Genomic DNA, 19,322 nt, shown 5'->3' with positions numbered 1-19,322 from the left:
ACAAAAATTAAAAAATGAAAGAATAAATCCCCAATGAGCTAACTCTATTCAGTAGGTTTGATTATTGCTTCCAAATTTTAGAAAGGGAAACTGAGGCCTAGAAAAGTTAACTTGCCCAGTGTGTAGGTGGTGGAGGCAGAAACTGAACCCAGGCAGCCTGGCTTTACTGTTTATGCCCTAACACTAGGTTAGTTTACTTCTCTTTGTCTGTTGTTTCTTTCCTCAGCAGCACTTAACACAATTGATAGTTGCTTTGTTTTTTGTCTCACGCCCCCTACTGGGTATATTGGTGCTAGAGCAGGGCTATGTCACATTCTCTGTTGCATCGCCAGCGTTTAGAACAGTGCCTGGCACATCGTAAGTGCTCGGTAAGCGTTTGCTCAATGAATGAATGAACAAGCAAGTGAACAGACAAGTAAGTGGATGAATGTGGAGCCATATGAGGGCACCAGTGTTGGCTTAGTTTCCCAGGCCCCAGTGCTGCACCTGGGCAAAGGGATCTGCTTCAAAGTTGCCTCTTGCTAGTGCAGAAGGCATCTCTTAGGGCAGGTGAGATTGGGCCTCCCTTTCTCACAAAAAGACCCTGGCCTGAGTGACCCTGCTCCATGAATCTTCCAATTTGGGGTTATTCCCCCACTAGGGGCCAAGGTTTGGCCTTTGCTCCCATCCGTAGCAGAGAGTCAAGCCTGGCCATTGGGGTGATACCCAGGGTTCTGGGTAGATCTGTGTAAACAGCCTTGCTTCCACTCATTACATTTTGCCATCACCTTTTTTAGCTTCTGAGAAACAGGAAGCACCATGATGTGTGGTGGGGTTTGAAGAGTCTGATAAAAAACATAATCACATTTCTTAGGTTTGGGCATGGGGGGCTGGGAGTTCCTGTTATTTGACTCTAAAGCATTACCTTTTTCCTTAGGCCAAAATGCTTGGAGGATGAGGACTATGGGGTGATGGATGTTTAGTTTTTTGGTTTTTTTTTTTTCCAGTTTTTGCTATTAAAAACAATGCTGTGGAAAAGGCCATTAGGTGAGTACTAAGGAAGTCGGAATAAGTTATGGACTTCAGATAATTATAATGTATCAGTATTGGTTCAGTAATTGTGACAAATGTACTATAGTAACATGAGATGTTACCAATAGGGAAATTGGACCTGGAGTACATGGGAGCTCCCTGTACTAGCTTCACAACTCTTCTGTAAATCTAAAAATATTCTAAAATTAAAAGTTTATTTGAAAAAATACTGCTGTGAGCATATTCGTCTATACCTCCTGCTGTTCATGTGCAGGAATTTCTCTAGAATACACTCCAGCCTCCACTTCTGGGTCACAGGGCACATGTGCATTCATCTTTCCTAGGAACCACATTTTGAAAGTACCAGGTTACGCTCCTGCAAGCAACGCATAAGAATCCCTTGTACTCCACATTCTGGGCAAGACTTCTAATGTCTAACTTCTTAATTATCATCAGTCTGATTAGTGTGAAATGTTATCTCACTGTGGTTTTATTTTGCATTTCCCTGACTACTAACAAGGTTGAACATCTCTTTATGTGTTTATTGGTCATTTATGTTTCCTGTTCTGAGAAATGCTTAGTTATGTCATTTACTCTTTTTTTTTTTTCTTTCTAGTAGGTGTTTATCTTTTTCTTATTAAGAGGGCTTTGTTATACATTCTGGAAACTAATCCTTTGTCATTTATACACGATGCAAATATTTCTCCTAGCTTGTGGCTTGTCTTTTCACTCTTGTCTTAGTCATCTAGCGTTGCTATAACAGAAATACCACAAGTGGATGGCTTTAACAAAGAGAAATTTATTCTCTCACTGTCTAGTAGGCTACAAGTCCGAATTCAGGACGTCAGCTCCAGGAGAAGGCTTTCTCTCTCTGTTGGCTCTGGAGGAAGGTCTTTGTCATCAGTCTTCCCTTGGTCTAGGAGCATCTCAGCACAGGAACCTCAGGTGCAAAGGATACGCTCTGCTTGCTGCGCTGCTTTCTTGGTGGTATGAGGTTCCCAACTCTGCTAGCTTCCCTTTCCTTTCGTCTCTTGAGAGATAAGAGGTGGTGCAGGCCACACCCCAGAGAAACTCCCTTTACATTGGATCAGGGATGTGACCTGGTAAGGGTATTACAATCCCACCCTAATCGTCTTTAACATAAAATTACAATCACAAAATGGAGGACAACCACAGAATACTGGGAATCATGGCCTAACCAAGTTAATACACACATTTTTGGCGTGACATAGTTCAATCCATGACAGCTTTCCATGTGGTAAATTTGATGAATGTCAAATATATTAATCTTTTCCTTAATGGGTCTGCACTTTGGGGGTTTTATTTATAAAATCCTTTCATTCTGTGCTGGAGAGCTCCTGTTTGCCCATCTAGATCCAATCTGGATCCTTCTTTACTCTTCTCTGTGTCCTGGGAGGCTGCCCTGTGTGGATTAGATTAATGGCTTCTTTGCTCACTAGCTCCCCATTGGGTTTGGCCATGAGGAGCACCAACAACAGATCAGAGGATAGGAGGAGAGGTAAGTCAAGATATTTATCCCCCCAGCTCCCTCCTTGCAAAGAACACAGCAGGCCGGCCATGCTCCTTAACTGAAGGTCCCAGCTGCTACTAAGTGGTGCTCTCCACACAGCCCTCTCTCTCAGTTTCAGTAATCACATATTCCGTCTCCTTTTATAATCCCCATTGTTGCTAGCCTCAACCAAAAACCAAACCAAACCTGTTGCCGTTGAGTCGATTCCGATTCAAAGCAACCCCATAGGACAAAGTAGAACTGCCCCATAGGATTTCCGAGAAGCAGCTGGTGGATTCAAGCTGTCAACCTTTTGTTTAGCAACCAAGCTCTTAACCAGTGTGCCACCAGGGCTCCTTACTAGCCACAGAGTACTGGATTTTCCCTTGTGGCTTCCCTACACCATGTTCTCACTTTTAAAATTGTCCCTTTATTAAACAGGAGTTTCTGGGTAGTGCAAACAGTTAACGTGCTTGGCTGCTGTCTTAGGCTGTGTTCTGTAGAGAACCAAAACTAATAAAGTGTGTAGAGAGAGACAGAGAGACAGAAATTTATCTCAAGGAAATGACTTGTAGAGGTTGGCAAGTCCCAAGTCCATGAGTCAGGTGTCAGGCTGGAGGCTTCTCCAGACTCACTTAGATGCAGGGGCTGACAAACTCAAGATCAGCAGGTCAGATGGCAGTCTCACAGGCTGCAGAGGCTGATGAATCCCAAGATCAGCAGATAATATGGGTCACTGGCTTAAGTTCCAAGAACCAGATGTCAGATGACAACGAGCTGGATGCAGGATCCAGAGTGAGCAAAATCAGCAAGCTTTTCCAGAACATCTATATATATTGGATTCAGGCCACACCCCCAGGGAAACTCCCCTTACAACTGATTGGCTGATCACATTAATCGCATCCTGGAAGTGATTACTTTATATCACAAAAGGGAGGATAACTATATCATTACACAATTGCCAAACCACTGAGAATCATGGCCTAGCCAAGTTGACATATAACAATAATCATCACAGCTGCTAACCAAAAGTTTGGAGGTTCAAGTCCACCCACAGATACCTTGGAAGAAAGGCCTGACAATTTACTTCTCAAAAATCAGTCACTGGAAGCCCCATGGAGGGCAGTTCTACCCCACCATGAGTTGGAATCAAGTCAATGACAATAGGTTTTTTTTTTTTCTATTAAATAAACTTTCCTCAAATTACCCAATATGAGAGTTCCAGCTGTTTTCGGCTGGATCCCCAATCAATATGCTCACCCCAAGGTCATACTTTCTTCTAAAAAGGTTAAAATTTTGCCTTTTATCTTTAAGTGCTTAATCCATCTGGAATTTATTTTTCTGTGTCGTGTGAGGTAGAGACTCAGTTTTATTTGCTTGAATAACCACTGCCCTAGAACCATTTATTCAAGAGTCCATCCTTTCCTCAGTGATCTGCAAAGCCAGTTCTGTCATATATCAAGTTTCCATGGATACATGGGATGTTTCCGAACTCTCTATTTTGTTTTTATTGGTCTACCTCTCTACCTCAGGGTTTCTCAACATTGGCACTATTGACATTTTGAGCAGGATAATTCTTTGTTGGGGGGTGGGGAGCTGTCCTGTAAAATATGGAAAGTACAGCAGCATCCCTGGTCTCCACCCACTAAATGCCAGCAGCACACCCTCCCCCAAGTCGTGACACCCAAAAATGTCTCCAGACATTACCAAATGTTTCCTGGGGGTTAACTTGTCCTCAGTTGAGAACCACTGCTCTACCCCCATCCCATTACTACACTGACTTAATTACTAAAACTTGGGATCTAGTGGGGCAAGTTCTTTCACTTCGATCTCCTTCTTTATGGTTGTATTGACTATTCTTGGACCATCGTTCTCCCATGTACATTTCAGAATAATCTTAACAAATACTATGAAAAAAATTGTCGGGATTTTGATAGGAATTGCACTGGATTTATAGATCAGTTTCCTATCCATGAACAAGGTAGATCTCTGAATTTGTCCAGGTCATTTTAAATATTTCAGTAAGGTTTTACAATTTTTCTATATTTGGTTAATTTATTCTTTGATACTTTGTATATATTTTTTAATGATTTATTTTTGTTGTTGTTTAGAATACACAGAGCAAAAAATACACCAATTCGAGTTTCTACATGTACAATTCAGTGACATTGATTACATTCTTTGAGTTGTGCAACAATTCTCACCTTCCTTTTCTGAATTGTTCCTCCCCCATTAACATAAATTCACTGCACCCTAAGGTCCCTGTCTAACCTTTTAAGTTGCTGTTGTCAATGTGAACCCATATAGATAGATCTTAAAATAGAACAATGCTCAAGTCAGATATTCTTTACTAGTTAAGCTAAACTATTATTTGGTTTTAAGAAGACCTCAGGGGATATTTTTGGTTTAAGTTTTACAGATTATCTTGGGGAAATAATCTGAGGGGTTCATCTAAACTTCATGCTCTAGGAAACCTTGATTCCATGAGAATTTAAAATTCTGTTCTGCATTTGCCCCCGTTTGGTCAGGATTCTTCCATAGAATCTGCTATCAAAATGGTCAATAATGGTAGCCAGGCACCATCCAGTTCTTCTGGTCTCATGGCTAAAGGAGGTAGTTGTTCAATAGAGACCAATTGTGCATTGAATGGCTGCTTGCAAGCTTTTAAGACCCCAGGCACTACACAAGGAACTAAGAGGTAGATCAGAAGCACTGAACAAGTTATCAGGCCAGTTAACTGGGATGTTCTGTGAAACCATGACCCTAAAACTCCAAATCAAGAAACCAGATGCATGAGGTATTTAGTAGCATGTAAGCAGCTTCAACAGCTACTCTTTTTTACTTGTAGGTTTTTATGGCCGTCCCTGGGTGTTCATGGAGGATTGGTTCCAGGATCCTCCGTAGACACAAAATCCAAGGATGCTCAAGTCCCTTATATAAAATGGTGTAATATTTGCCCATAAGCTATGTGCATCCTCTCGCATACTTTAAATCTTCTCTAGATTACTTATTAATATCTAATATGATGTAAATGTTATATAATTAGTTGTTATACAGTACTGTATTTTTTTAGGGGATAATGACAAGACACAAGGTGAACAATGCTCAAACAAGGAGTGCTGGAGAGAGACTGAGGATCTGTGAAATGATGGGAGACTACAGCAGGGGATGCCTACGTGTTGTTTCATTCATGCAGATTCAGCTTGGTGTGTGGCAAATTAAAGTTTTGGTTTTTGGAACCCTCTCCCCCTGCTCAATATTTTCCATCCTTGGTTGGTCGGTTCTGCAGATGCAAACCAGTGGATATGGAGGGCTGTCTGTATATCACGTAACTTTTACCAATTCAACTTTTTACAGGGGTACAACTTACTGACAGCAATTACATTAATAGGCTATTTAACACTACCCTTTTTTTTTTTTAATTCATGCAATTTTTCCAACTCTATAAATTGAAACTCAGTACTGCATAAGCAATAACCCTCCATTTCCCCCTCCTTCCATCTCCTGGTGACCATTAATAAACTTTGATCTCTATATATTTGTCTGTTCTTGTCTTTTTATATAAGTGAGGTTGTGCAGCATCTGCCCTTTTGTGATTGACTTATTTAATTCAGCATAATGTCTTCAAGTTCCAATAATATTGCAGCATGGTTGATACCTTATATTCTTGTAAATATTGTAAATGATGTCTTATTTAAGATTATGTCTTCTATTTGTTGGTTATGTATAACATTGTAATTGATTTTAAGTATTGATCCAGCAACTCGCTAAACCCTCTTATTCCTTATAATCATTTGACTGGCCTTCATTCTTTTGAGTTTTATTTGTATCATACTGTATCATCTGCAAAGCCCTTGTGGCTTAGTGGTTAAGAGCTTGGCTGCTAACCAAAATGTTGGGAGTTTGAATTTGCCAGCTGCTCCTTGGAAACCCTAAGGGGCAGTTTTACTCTGTCCTATGGGGTCACTATTAATCTGAATCAACTCGACAGCAATGGGTTTGGTTTGATTTTTTTGGTATCATCTGCAAAAAAAAAAAATATATATATATATATATGAGTTTTGTTTCCTTCTTTACAATCTTCATACTTATTAGTTCTAGTTATGATCTTATTAGAATAACCAGAACCTTGAGTCACAGTTTTAGTAGATATGGAGTTCACAGTATCCAGGGCCAACACTAGCCTGTATAGGGCTTTCGAACAAATTGGAAAAAGGAGCCCCTTCATCAAAACCCCTTACTTCCATCTGGTAGAAAACCAGTTCTATAATGTCTATGATGTAGACGGTGCTCCCTGGATTTTGCGGGGCACACATAGTGCCCTGCAGGGATTCTTGTGGTGTACCTGCTTTTTAAAGGGAATGCTTTTATTGTATTACCATTGAGCACAATATTTGCTATAAGCTTATTAAGTCGAAAAAGTTCCTTTGTATTTAAACTTTGCTAAAAGTGTTTATCATAAATAGATATTAGATTTCAATAATGTTCTTTGAGCATTGATATCATTAGGATTTTTCTATTTTAATCTGTTAATGTGGTAAATGACAGTAACAGATTTTCTAATTTTGAATCTTGAATTCCTGGAATAAACCCAACTTACTGATTATGTAATATCATTTTCTACATGCTAGATTTAAATTGTTAACACTTTGTTTACAATGTTTGGGTCCACATTCATGAGTGAGTATGGGATCATGATTTTCTTATACTATGCCTCTTGATTTTAGCATGATATATATTAACTTCACAAAGTGAGTTGGGAAATATTCCGTTTTGTTTATTTTCTGTAGGATTTTATATGTAGAATTATATGTATCTTGAAAGTTTGGGAGGGCACACTTGTAAAGCTGTGAAGCCTTTGTGTATTTGTGGGAAGATTTTAGATGGTTGATTCAATTCCTTTAATGGTTATAGAACTACTCAGATTTTATATGTCTTCTTGAATCAGTTTTGGAAATTTATATTTGTATTGGATACATATCTGTGTGCCTTCTCAGATTGCCTCCACTGCCTCCTTTCTCTCTTTTGGTCAGTACCCCACCTACACCACATTACCGTTCTAACTCCAGGCAAAGATGAAATGCCACACTACATAGAAAGGTGTCTGGCTTCTTATGTGACTGCCAAAGACTGGATGATGCAATTGGAAGTGTAGGAAAGTAAGCGCTTGTGGAGTGAACTTTGACCAATGGGATATGGGAGAGAAAAGAGAGTCTTCTTTTATCACTTCTGTGCACTATTCCAAGGTATACTTTCTCCTTGCATTACTTCTGGAGAAATTCCATATGCCAAGCAAACATACCTGCTAGGAGATCTATGTCTCTTCATGACTCAGGGTGAAGGCTGTGGACAATGCGGTAACGTATTATTGCATCAAATTACTTCAAATTTTCCTTGCCTCACTTCCCTTTTTACCTCAGATTCATCAACTTAGGCTTATAACTCCCAAATAAAGTGTCAGCACTTGATTTCTTGCTTCAGGCTCTGCTTTCTGGGAGACATGGGCTATGACAGTTGTTATCAGATGTCGTTCTAGATAACAAACTCTTGGAATAAGATTTGAAAGTTATATTACTCACATATGTGAAATAATGAAAACCTACTTCTGAGAATAAGTAGGTTGGGAATAACTTTTGGCATCCAATGGCATTGCAATTTCTTAAGATTTCATCTCTGGTTAATTAGGATGAAGGGCAGGTGGAGAGCAGGCAACGGAAGATAAAGCGAATGGGATACGTGGGAACCATGTTAGTTTTAAGGATTGGGAGTATAATGACTCTTCTGACAGCACTGGAGACCTTACCAAAAGGGAATGGTAGGCTCAGCACAATCTAATTCCAACTTAAGTTATGCTCCAAAAGCCAGAAGACTTCTATGTCAACTTTGAAGGGTACTTTCGTTATCTGCAGCCACAGGGAAGACCAAACTGAAAATCAGGCCGAGATATAATTATTTACAGGTATTTAAAGAGCTTTAAGGGAGGCCTGGTGGCACAGACACTTAAGCATTAGACTGCTAACCAAAAGGTTGGCAGTTTGAACCCACTGAGCTCTATGGACATAGACCTGGTAATCTGCTTCTATAAAGATTATAGTCAAACACAGTACTGGGGAAGTCAGCACAACTTGACCAAAGCAAAATCATAGAAGCTTCATAGACACATCCAAATTCCTTGAGGTACTGAGTTACTGGGCTGAGGACTGGAGACCATGGTCTCAGGGGACATCTATTGGCATAACATAGTTTACAAAGACAACGTTCTACATCCTACTTTGGTGAATAGCATCTGGGGTATTAAAAGCTTGCAAGCAGCCATCTAAGATATTCCACTGGTCCTACCCCACCTGGTGCAAGGGAGAATGACAAAAACCAAAGACACAAGGAAAAGATTAGTCCAAAGGACTAATGGACCACAATTACCACAGCCTCCACCAGGCTGAGTCCAGCACGACTAGATGGTGCCTGGCTACCACCACCAACTGCTCTGACAGGGATCACAATAGAGGGTTTCAGACAGGGCCAAAGAAAAATGTAGATTAGAATTAAAATTCACAAAAAAGACCAGACTTATCGGTCTGACAGAGACTTGAGAAACACTGAGAGTACAGACCCCAACATCCTTTTAACTCGGTACTGAAGTTACTCCTGAGGTTCGCCCTTCAGCCAAAAACTAGACAGGCTCATAAAACAAACAGTAATACACATATCTCAACCATGTACATGAGACTAAATGGGTGTACAAACCCAGGGGGAAGGATGAGAAGGCTGGAGGGGACAGGAAAGCTGGATGAATGGAAATGGGGAACCCAAGGTTGAGAAGGGGAGAGTGTCGACACGTTGTGGGGTTGGCAACCAATGTCACAAAACAATACACGTATTAATTGTTTAATGAGCAACTAATTTACTCTGTAAACCTTCACCTAATGCACACACACAAAAAAGTAAAGGCAGTAGTTCACACTTAAAAATAAACAAATAAAAATACATCTAACTTAAAAAAAAAAAAAAGAAAGCTCTATGAGGCAGTTCTGTTCTGTCATGTAGTGTTGCTATGAGTTGAAATCAACTCAACAACACCTAGCAACAACATAAAGATTTAGAAGAGAATAATTGTGCACTTTTGGTATTTTTTATGTCAGACTCAGGGCCCTTTTAGGGAGAGGGTGGGACCATGAGGCCTGGTGGTATCATGAGACTATGGGTACATCTGGGTGGAAAAACCTGAGACTCTTGAACCCCCAAGCTCCTCTGAGCCCTCCTTACTGGCAGAAAGAGCCCTTTCCCCCTTGCCAGTGTAGACTAGCTTCCCCTTGTCTGGAGACAGAATAATGATTTTACTTGAAACACCTTGTACTTCACAAGATGACATTTGTCTACCTCATGAGCCTTCCTCAACACTCCTCATTGCCTCCAGGCAATCATCAATGATCTCAGTTAGGACTTGTATCAATTACAATCCAATCAGGAGACAGAAACCATATCAGTTATTTTAATAGAGATGATTGTATATAAAGAATTGCTAATCAGATACTGGAAAACTGGAAAGGCAAAAAGGAAACAATAAGGTATATTATGGAGGGGGCAACCATGGGAAGCAGCTACCATCCTTGTGGCTGGGGGAAGAGGTTAGAATTATTGAAACTTAGAAACTTGGAGGAGGGGCTTGGTGGGGCATGAAGCTTGGACCTCCAGGGAGGGGGCACTGCACTGCTGGTGGTGGTGTTTCTGAGCTTAGAAAAAGGGTCCCATGGAGCTGCGAGAAAATAATTTTCCATTTGTTAAAGCCATCCACTTGTGGTATTTCTGTTATAACAGCACTAGATGACTAAGACACCAGAGGTATTCCTTCCACCAGGGAATACAGAAGGGTTCCTCTGAACTGAAAACTGCACCTACCACTCATGGCTCCTTATGCCAATATCCAACAGGCAAGGAAGGGCAGTGTTATCTTCCTGGCTGGGGTAATTAATCTTGATTACCATGAGGATCTAGGGTTGCTCCAAAATAATGTAGATAGAAGGAATATGTCTGGAACTCAGTGGAACTCAGTGGATTCACTGGTTCTTCCATGCCTGGAAATGGCTGTTAATGGAAGATTAAAAAATTGCAGCCAAATCAAGACCAGGCAACAAAACGGATCAGACCCCTTAAGGATGAAAGTCTGAATCACCAATTAGGCAAATAGAAGTACTGGCTATGAGTGAGGGAAACGTGAAATAGATCATGGGGGAGGGACTGATGAATATCAACTATAGCTTCAGTACTGGCTGTAGCAGAGGACACTACAGTTTCACTCTTGCCTCAACCTTCCAGGAGATCACAGCTGGCCACCATCTTGAAGGAACCCTGAAACGGATTAGTCTTGTACCCTTCCTCTTGGAGAAGGAGTGAGGACATCTTTACTATCATCGAAAAAAAAAAAAAAAGGGAAGTGGTGCAAGGAGTAGTTTGTACTAGATACAAGTCCTGTGTGCATTTTCAGATCCCCCTATGCTTCCTTCTTTCGGTTCTCTTGTTTAATGCCTTACCTGCATCAAGTCACTCTCTTCATACACACACACACTCCCAGACTCATCTATAATGCAACACCTCAAAGTATGGGACCTGGCTTCTGAGAAATTGCCTAGGGGCCAGATGACAAAGCCAGGAAGTGCAGAGGATTTAGCTTGACTCTGACAAATGGGGAATGAAAGATGGCAGGAAGCTGAGCAGATACGGTACCTGTTCTTTCTCCCTTCTGTGGACTGCTTCAAGGTGCAGTTTCTCCTTGTTAATTTTCCAGGGTAGTCCTGGGCACTGAGTGAGCTGTCATGCCTCTTCGTTGTGAATTAGTGGCCAGTGCAGTGATGCATTGCAATGTATTACCTTACATGTCTGCTCCACATGAAAGGGGCCAAGTCAGATAAGCTCCATTCCGGTGTCTGTTCAGGTTTCAGAGGTGCCTGAACCATTTCCTCCTATCCTGGTTGCTATCTTTCTGGTGCATGGTTGCAAGGGACTGGGCTAGTCTGGTCTAGGAGCAAATATTGCATTATACTGGGAGGAAGGAAGGGACTGGGACCATTTCCAGGCTCTCAGCATTGATTTCTCTGCTCAAAGGTCACATGGACACTTTTGGCTTCTGCACTTGACTTAATATGAAAGTGTTTGGAGGAAGATTGCTTAGCACGCATAAGAGTAAAGTGGTTTGATTTACCAGGGACCAGTTGGCAGCGTGTTGGCCACATAGCTCTGAGCATTTCGTATTGAAGGTGATGACTATGTCGGCTCTCACTGTCTTATTTCATAAAGGAGCAGGGTCCATTTTCAAGGAAAGCAAGCTTTCTTGGTTCCTGGTAATCACCACGTCACTGACCACAGAGCTAAGTAAATATAGGTGTATTGACTATGGTTGAACAGAATGAATTCCCTGTTTCTCTAGGGCTAGTCTTATGGACCTGGAGTAACCTTTTCTTCTTATTCACTGGGTCAGATGGGGAAGACTGCAAGAAAGCTATCTCATGATCTAGAGAACTGAAGGACAAAGTCAAAACCAAGGAAACATGCCTCTGCATCGTCTAACCTGCAGTGGAATACAAAAACAGGCAGCAAAGATAGAATTCTATAAAGAAATATACTCTCTCTTCCTCCACCTTTGTTCTCTCTCCTTTCTTCCTCTTGCAGACACTTGTGAATACCACCAACTGAAGATTACAGATAGCCAGTTTAGATATGACGGCCAGCCATTGTATCTACTTCCCTGAATTCTTAAGGCCAAGAAAATAAGACTTCCTTAGAAATTACGGGAAGTTTGGAATGAGACACCAGAATTTGAATCCCAGCTGTATTGATTATTAGCTGTATGATCTTAGCCAATAAAATAAACTCTCTAAGCCTTTAATTCCATATCATAATAAAAGGAATATTACTGTGCTTCATTGGCTTGTGGTCAGAATTTATACAGCTAGTGATATCAAGTGTCTAGCAAAGTCCCAACCCATTGTAGGTGGTCAGTAAATGGTAGTTTGCTCACGATAGAGGGTCCTGGGCAGAATGGGAGAAAAATGTAGAACAAAAATCAAATCCATAAAAAAGACCAGACTTACTGGTCTGATAGAGACCTCTGAGACTAGGACCCTAAGATACTCTTCTAATACGGAATAGAAGCCATTCCTGGAGACCACCTTTCAGCCAAACAATAGACAGACCTACAAAATAAACAATAATACCCGAGAGGAGTGAGCTCATTGTTAGGTGCCATTGATTCGGTTCCGACTCATAGTGACCCCACGTACTACAGAACGAAACACTGCCAGGTCCTGTGGTATCCTCACAATCCTTTTTATGCTTGAGCCCATTGTTGCAGCCATTGTGTCAATCCATCTCATTGAGGTTCTTCCTCTTTTTTGCTGACCCTCTACTTTACCTAGCCTGATGTCCTTCTCCAGGGACTGATCTCTCCTGATAACATTTCCAAAGTATGTGAGATGTAGCCTTGCCATCCTTGCTTCCAAGGAGCATTCTGGCTGTACTTCTTCCAAGACAAATTTGTTTACTCTTTTGGCAGTCCATGGTATATACAATATTCTTTGCCAATACAACAATTCAAAGGCATCAATTCTTCAGCCTTCCTTATTCATCATCCAGCTTATGAGGTGATTGAAAACACCATGGCTTGGGTCAGGTGCACCTTAGTTTTCAAGGTGACACCTTTGCTTTTCAACACTTTAAAGAGATCTTTTGCAGCAGATTTGCCCAATGCAATGAGTCTTTTGATTTCTTGACTGCTGCTTACATGGGTGTTGACTATGGATCCAAGTAAAATGAAATCTTTAACAACTTCAGTTTTTTCTCCATTTATCGTGATGTTGCTTATTGGTCCAGTTGTGAGGATTTTTGTTTTCTTTATGTTGAGGTGTAATCCATACTGATGTCTTTGATCTTCATCAGTAAGTACTTCAAGTCCTCTTCACTTTCAGCAAGCAAGGTTGTGTGATCTGCGTATCGCAGGTTGTTAATGAGTCTTCCCCCAACACTGACACTGCATTCTTCTTCATATAGACTAGCTTCTTGGACTGTTTGCTCAGCATATAGATTGAATAAGTATGGTGAAAGGACACAACCCTGACGCACACCTTTCCTGACTTTAAGCCGTACAGTATCCCCTCGTTCTATTCTAACAGCTGCCTCTTGATCTACGTACAGGTTCCTCACGAGCACAATTAAGTGTCCTGGAATTCTCTTTCTTTGCAATGTTATCCATAATTTGTTACGATCCACACAGTCAAATGCTTTTGCATAGTCAATAAAACACGGGTAAACATCTTTCTGATATTCTCTGCTTTCAGCCAGGATCCACCTGACATCAGCAATGGTATTTCTGGTTCCACATTCTCTTTTGAATCCGGCTTGAATTTCTGGCAGTTCCCTGTTGATATACTGCTGCAGCCACTTTTGAATGATCTTCAACAAAATTTTCTTGCATGTGATATTAATGATATTATTCGATAATTTCCACATTCACCTAGATCAACTTTCTTGGGAATAGGAATAAATATGGATCTCTTCCAGTCAGTTGGCAAGGTTGCTGTCTTCCAGATTTCTTGGCATAGATGAGTGAGCATTTCCAGTGCTGCATCCATTTGTTGAAACATCTCAATTGGTATTCCGTCAATTCCTGGAGCCTTGTTTTTTGACAATGCCTTCAGTGCAGCTTGGACTTCTTCCTTCAGTACCATCAGTTCCTGATCATATGCTGCCTCCTGAAATGGTTGAACGTCGACCAATTCTTTTTGGTACAGTGACTCTGTATATTCCTTCCATCTTCTTTTGATGCTTTCTTTCATTTAATATTTTCCCTGTAGAATTCTTCAATATTGCAACTTCAGGCGTGAATTTTTTCTTCAGTTCTTTTGGCTTGAAAAATGCTGAGCATGCTCTTTCCTTTTGTTTTTCTATCTCCAGTTCTTTGCACGTCTTCTCAAGCTGCTCTTTGAAATCTTCTCTTCGGCTCTTTTACTTCATCATTTCTTCTTTTTGCTTTAGCTACTTGAGGTTCAAGAGCGAGTTTCAGAGTCTCTTCTGACATCCATTTTGATCTTTTCTTTCTTTCCTGTCTTTTTAATGACCTCTTGTTTTCTTCATGTATGATATCCTTAATGTCATTCCACAACTCATCTGGTCTTCAGTCATTAGTGTTCAACATGTCAAATCTATTCTTGTGATGGTCTCTAAATTTAGAAGGCATATACTCAAGGTCATACTTTGGCTCTCATGGACTTATTCTAATTTTCTTCAGTTTAAACTTGAACTTGCATATGAGCAATTAATGATCTGCTCTGTAGTCGGCACCTGGACTTGTTCTGACTGATGGTATTGAGCTTTTCCATCTTCTCTTTCCACAGATATAGCCGATTTCATTCCTATGTATTCCATTTGGTGAGGCCCACGTGTATAGTTGCTGTTTATGTTGGTGAAAAAAGGTATTTGCAGTGAAGAAGTCATTGGTGTTGCAAAATTCTGTCATGTGATCTCTGGCATGATTTCTATCACCAAGACCATATTTCCTTTCCAACTACGAATCCTTCTTGTTTCCAACTTTTGCATTCCAATCACCAGTAATTATCAACGCATCCTGATTGCATGTTTGATCAATTTCAGACTGCAAAAGCTGGTAAAAAAAACTTCAATTTCTTTATCTTTGGCCTTAGTGGTTAGTGCATAAATTTGAATAATAGTGTTACAAACTGGTCTTCCTGGTAAGCATATGGATATTATCTTAACACAGACAGCAATGTACTTCAGGACAAATCTCAAAATGTTCTTTTCGATGATGAATGTAAGCTCCTTAGAACAGTTAATTATATGAGACCAAAAGGGCAAAATCATCTCAAAAGCAAAGATGAGAAGGCAGCAAAGGGTAGGAAAACTGGACAAGAGGTAACGGGGAAACTAGGGTGGAAATGGGGAGAGTGCTGACATGTTGAGGAGACTGCGACCAATGTCTTGGAACATTCTGTGTACAAATTATTGCATGGGAAACTATTTTGGTATGTAAACTTTCACCCAAAGCAAAATAAAATATTTTTTTAAAAAACGTTAGTTTGCTCCCCTCATTCTGGGAAACACTGGGGCATTGTGAGCATTTGTGAGGGGTCTACTGTAGATATTGGTGCTACTTCCAATATATCTGGTTCTCCTCTCCTGGGCACACAGGAGAATTGCACTCCTCCTCCCTCTTATAAGGTACTCATGGCAATGTGGCTTGCCTGTCCAGTGCAATATGAATGGAAGGATTTAAGAACTGACATGTGATTCTCCATGACTCTTTTCTCTGCTGACGTAATCATGGAAGAAGTTGTTGATAGGTAGGTACCATATGATGGAAACACCCTGGGACACTGAGCCAACGCTTGGAAGACAGCTACTCTGAAGAGTCACCCAGATTCACAGTAGGCTCTGTAATCAAGAAATAAGCTTTTGTTTTGTTCCGCCACTGGGATTCTGGTATGGTTTGTTATTGCAGCATGATCTACACTATTATGACTGATAGAAATACAGAGATGTATAAGATGGATCTGAAAATACTACAATACAAAAGCAAGATCATTGATAGAGGAATGTTCAGAATATGCACGACACTGATAAGGGAGCAACTAATACTGCCGGGCTAGTTAGGAAAATAATCAAAGAAGAGGTAGCATTTGAGCTGGACTGTGAAAGCCAAGAGAGAGGAATGAATGAAAACATCTAAATGACAGGTGCAAACTGACTGGGTGGGAAAGAACAGATACGCTGATACAGAGAGAACAGTGTGGACAAAGGTATGGAGGTGTGAAAATTAATGGGGTGTTTTTTGGAAAAATTAATACAGGCATTCCCTGTAGGTTGTTTCTCCAGTTAATGTTTTCCACATAGAATGTTTTTTCATAGACTATATGTGTTTGTCAATACAATGCTTTTCCACTAATATTTACATAGGAAAAAATTATATACAGTCCCTAAAATGCAATAAATTTTTAACAAAGTGATAGTGGGCTCAATGGAGAAAATCTTTAGCTTCATTCTGAGTACAGTTAACCAGTTAGTTGTATCAGAGTTTTCAGGAGACAATTGAAAAGGCTCTGAATGGATGAGTTGTATTTGAGGTGTTCTCTTGAAAGTTTCCCCCATGTCCCTCTAAAAACCAGCTTAATAGCTCACACTGGCTCCTTCCACTGGACAATTACAGTGGCATCACTAAAATAAAGTGAAATGAGACTCTGTTATCGGGATAAGTTTTGAAAAGAAAAGCAAGACTCACTCAAGTGTTCTTTATAACAGGGAGCCTGCCAAATTCCTCTCCCCTAACGCTCTGGGGGAAACCCTGGTGGCATAGTGGTTAAGTGCTACAGCTGCTAACCAAAGGGTCGGCAGTTCAAATCTGCCAGGCGCTCCTTGGAAACTCTATGGGGCAGTTCTACTCTGTCCTATAGGGTCGCTATGAGTCAGAATCGACTCGATGGCACTGGGTTTGGTTTTTGGTTTAATGCCCTGGGTTCTGGAGCCCCCAAGAAGTCAGGCTAAGGGAAGGGACAGTTGATGTCACTTGTAGGAAACGCCACTCCCTCTGGCCAGGGTCTCTCAGGATGACTTTACTTCTTCAGGGAAAGTAGATTCAGCTGGAAATTGTGGTTTCCACCTTTAAAAGCCTTGGTACAGTGGAAAAATTTGGAAACAGATAAGGGTGATAGTTTAACAACGTGATAAACATAATCAATGTCATTGAACTATACATTTGAAGGATGTTGATATGGCAAATGTTTAGTTACATATCTACCCCTCCCCACCAAAAAACCTCGGTATAGCTGAGAAGTTCCACTTTCATTTGGTTGCATACAGCCCTAATCTCACTTAGTTTCTCTGGGGCCTGGGGGACTGGCAAGGGTTCATTAGTGGGACTTTAGGTAAGATATTCCAGTCTTAAATGAACTAAATTGGACTCTGATAAAAAAGTGGAAAAATAAGCTTCTTTGAGAAAGAATATAAACTCTACCCAAACCAAGCTGAATCAGACCTGTTGCTGTCAAGTTGATTCTGACTCACAGCGACCCTATAAGACAGAGTAGAACTGCCCCATAGGGTTCCTAAGGAGCAGATGGTGGATCCGAACTGTCGACCTTTTAGTTAGCAGCTGAGCTCTTAACCACCACACCACCAGGGCTCCATAAGCTCTAAGGGCAAGGAATTTTGTCTGTTTTATTCACTGATAGATCCCAGTCCCTAGAATAATTCTCAAGCATATTGGAGCTCAATAGATATTTGTTGATTGCATTAAACTAAGATTCAGTCTCTTTGCAACTTGGGTTTCCTGTTTCCTGTCAGTTTCTAGAACAGTCAGTGTGGTGCAGTACAGACCCGTCTTCCTCCCTCATTGGCTCTGCTCCGGTTCACTGGGGTTTTGCGTGTGTACAAGTTAGGAACCTGTGCCACGGTAGAGTCTTGCACAATGCCTGAGTAGGTGCTGGAAGGAAAACTCACCTTCTTATACCGAAGGATTTGCATTCTCCCACCTGAGTACCTGTGTCTGACTTCTCTGGTCCCTCTCCTATGCCCAGAAACAGCAGGAGTGATTGTTTCACACAAGTGGTTGAGTCCAACTCATGAAATCCATGCAGATAATACACAGGGTAATGGCATTGGTGTGTAGAGCCCTCCAGCACAAGCCCACCACTGTATCCCAGCACCCAGCATAGGATCTGCAACAGGCTAAAACCAAAACTGAACCGGTTGCTATTGAGTCAATTCCAACTCACAGCAACCGTATAGAATAGGGTAGAAGTGCCCTCCAGGGTTCCCAAGGAGCACCTGGTGGGTTCAAACTGCCAACCTTTAGGTTAGCAGCCGAACTCTTAACCACTTTGCCACCAGGGTTTCTGCAACAGGCCAGGCGCTCAGTAAATATTTGCAGAATGAAAGAAATCATTGGCATAGCTGAATATTTTTACTGTGCCTCCCCTCCAGGTCTATTGTGGCCTTTTTTTTTTTTTTTAGTTAACATTTTATTGTGTTTTAGTTTACACGGAAAATTAGGTTCTCATTTAATAATTTCTGTACATATTGTTCAGTGACATTGGTTACATCGTTCAAAATATATCAGGATTCTCGTTTTCTATTTTACTTGTCCCTTTTTTCCATTAACCTAGCTTCCCTGTTCCCCCTTGCCTTCTCATCTTTGGTCTAGAGTAAATGTTAACCATTTGGTTTTATCTAGATGATTATTGTTCAGAAGCACTGTACTCACAAGTGATATTTATTTTATGGGCTAATCTGTAATTTGGCTGAATGGGGACCTCTGGTAGTGGCTTGAGATCCAAGTTTAAAGAGTATCCAAGGCAATACTCTCAGGGGTTCATCTAGTCTCTATAGGTTCAGTAAGTCTGGCCTTTTTTTTTTTTTTAAGGAATTTGAGTTTTGCTCTACATTTTTCTTCTACTCTACCTGGGACCATCTATTGAGTCCCTGGTCAGAATAGTCAGCAATTATAGCCAGACATCATCTAATTTTTTTGGTCTCAAGGCAGATAATGTTGCTGTTCATGTGGATTATTGGTTCTGTTAACTTGTTTTTTCTTTGAGTCTTTGTTTTTCCCAGATGAGTAGAGACCAATAGTTATATATCAGATGGCTGCTCGAAAGCTTTTAAGACCCCAGATGCTACTCACCAAACTAGGTCTATCTCAGTCTTAAAGTATATTTTAAAGACCATATTTTCTGGGTCCTTGAGAATGTTTCTCAAGCAGAGGAATTTCCAATTTTGCTACTGATAATCATAAGCAGGCAGA

The sequence above is a fragment of the Loxodonta africana genome, chromosome 2 (assembly GCF_030014295.1).
Source record: "Loxodonta africana isolate mLoxAfr1 chromosome 2, mLoxAfr1.hap2, whole genome shotgun sequence".
Classification (NCBI taxonomy): domain Eukaryota; kingdom Metazoa; phylum Chordata; class Mammalia; order Proboscidea; family Elephantidae; genus Loxodonta; species Loxodonta africana.
This window is presented reverse-complemented; position numbering follows the sequence as displayed.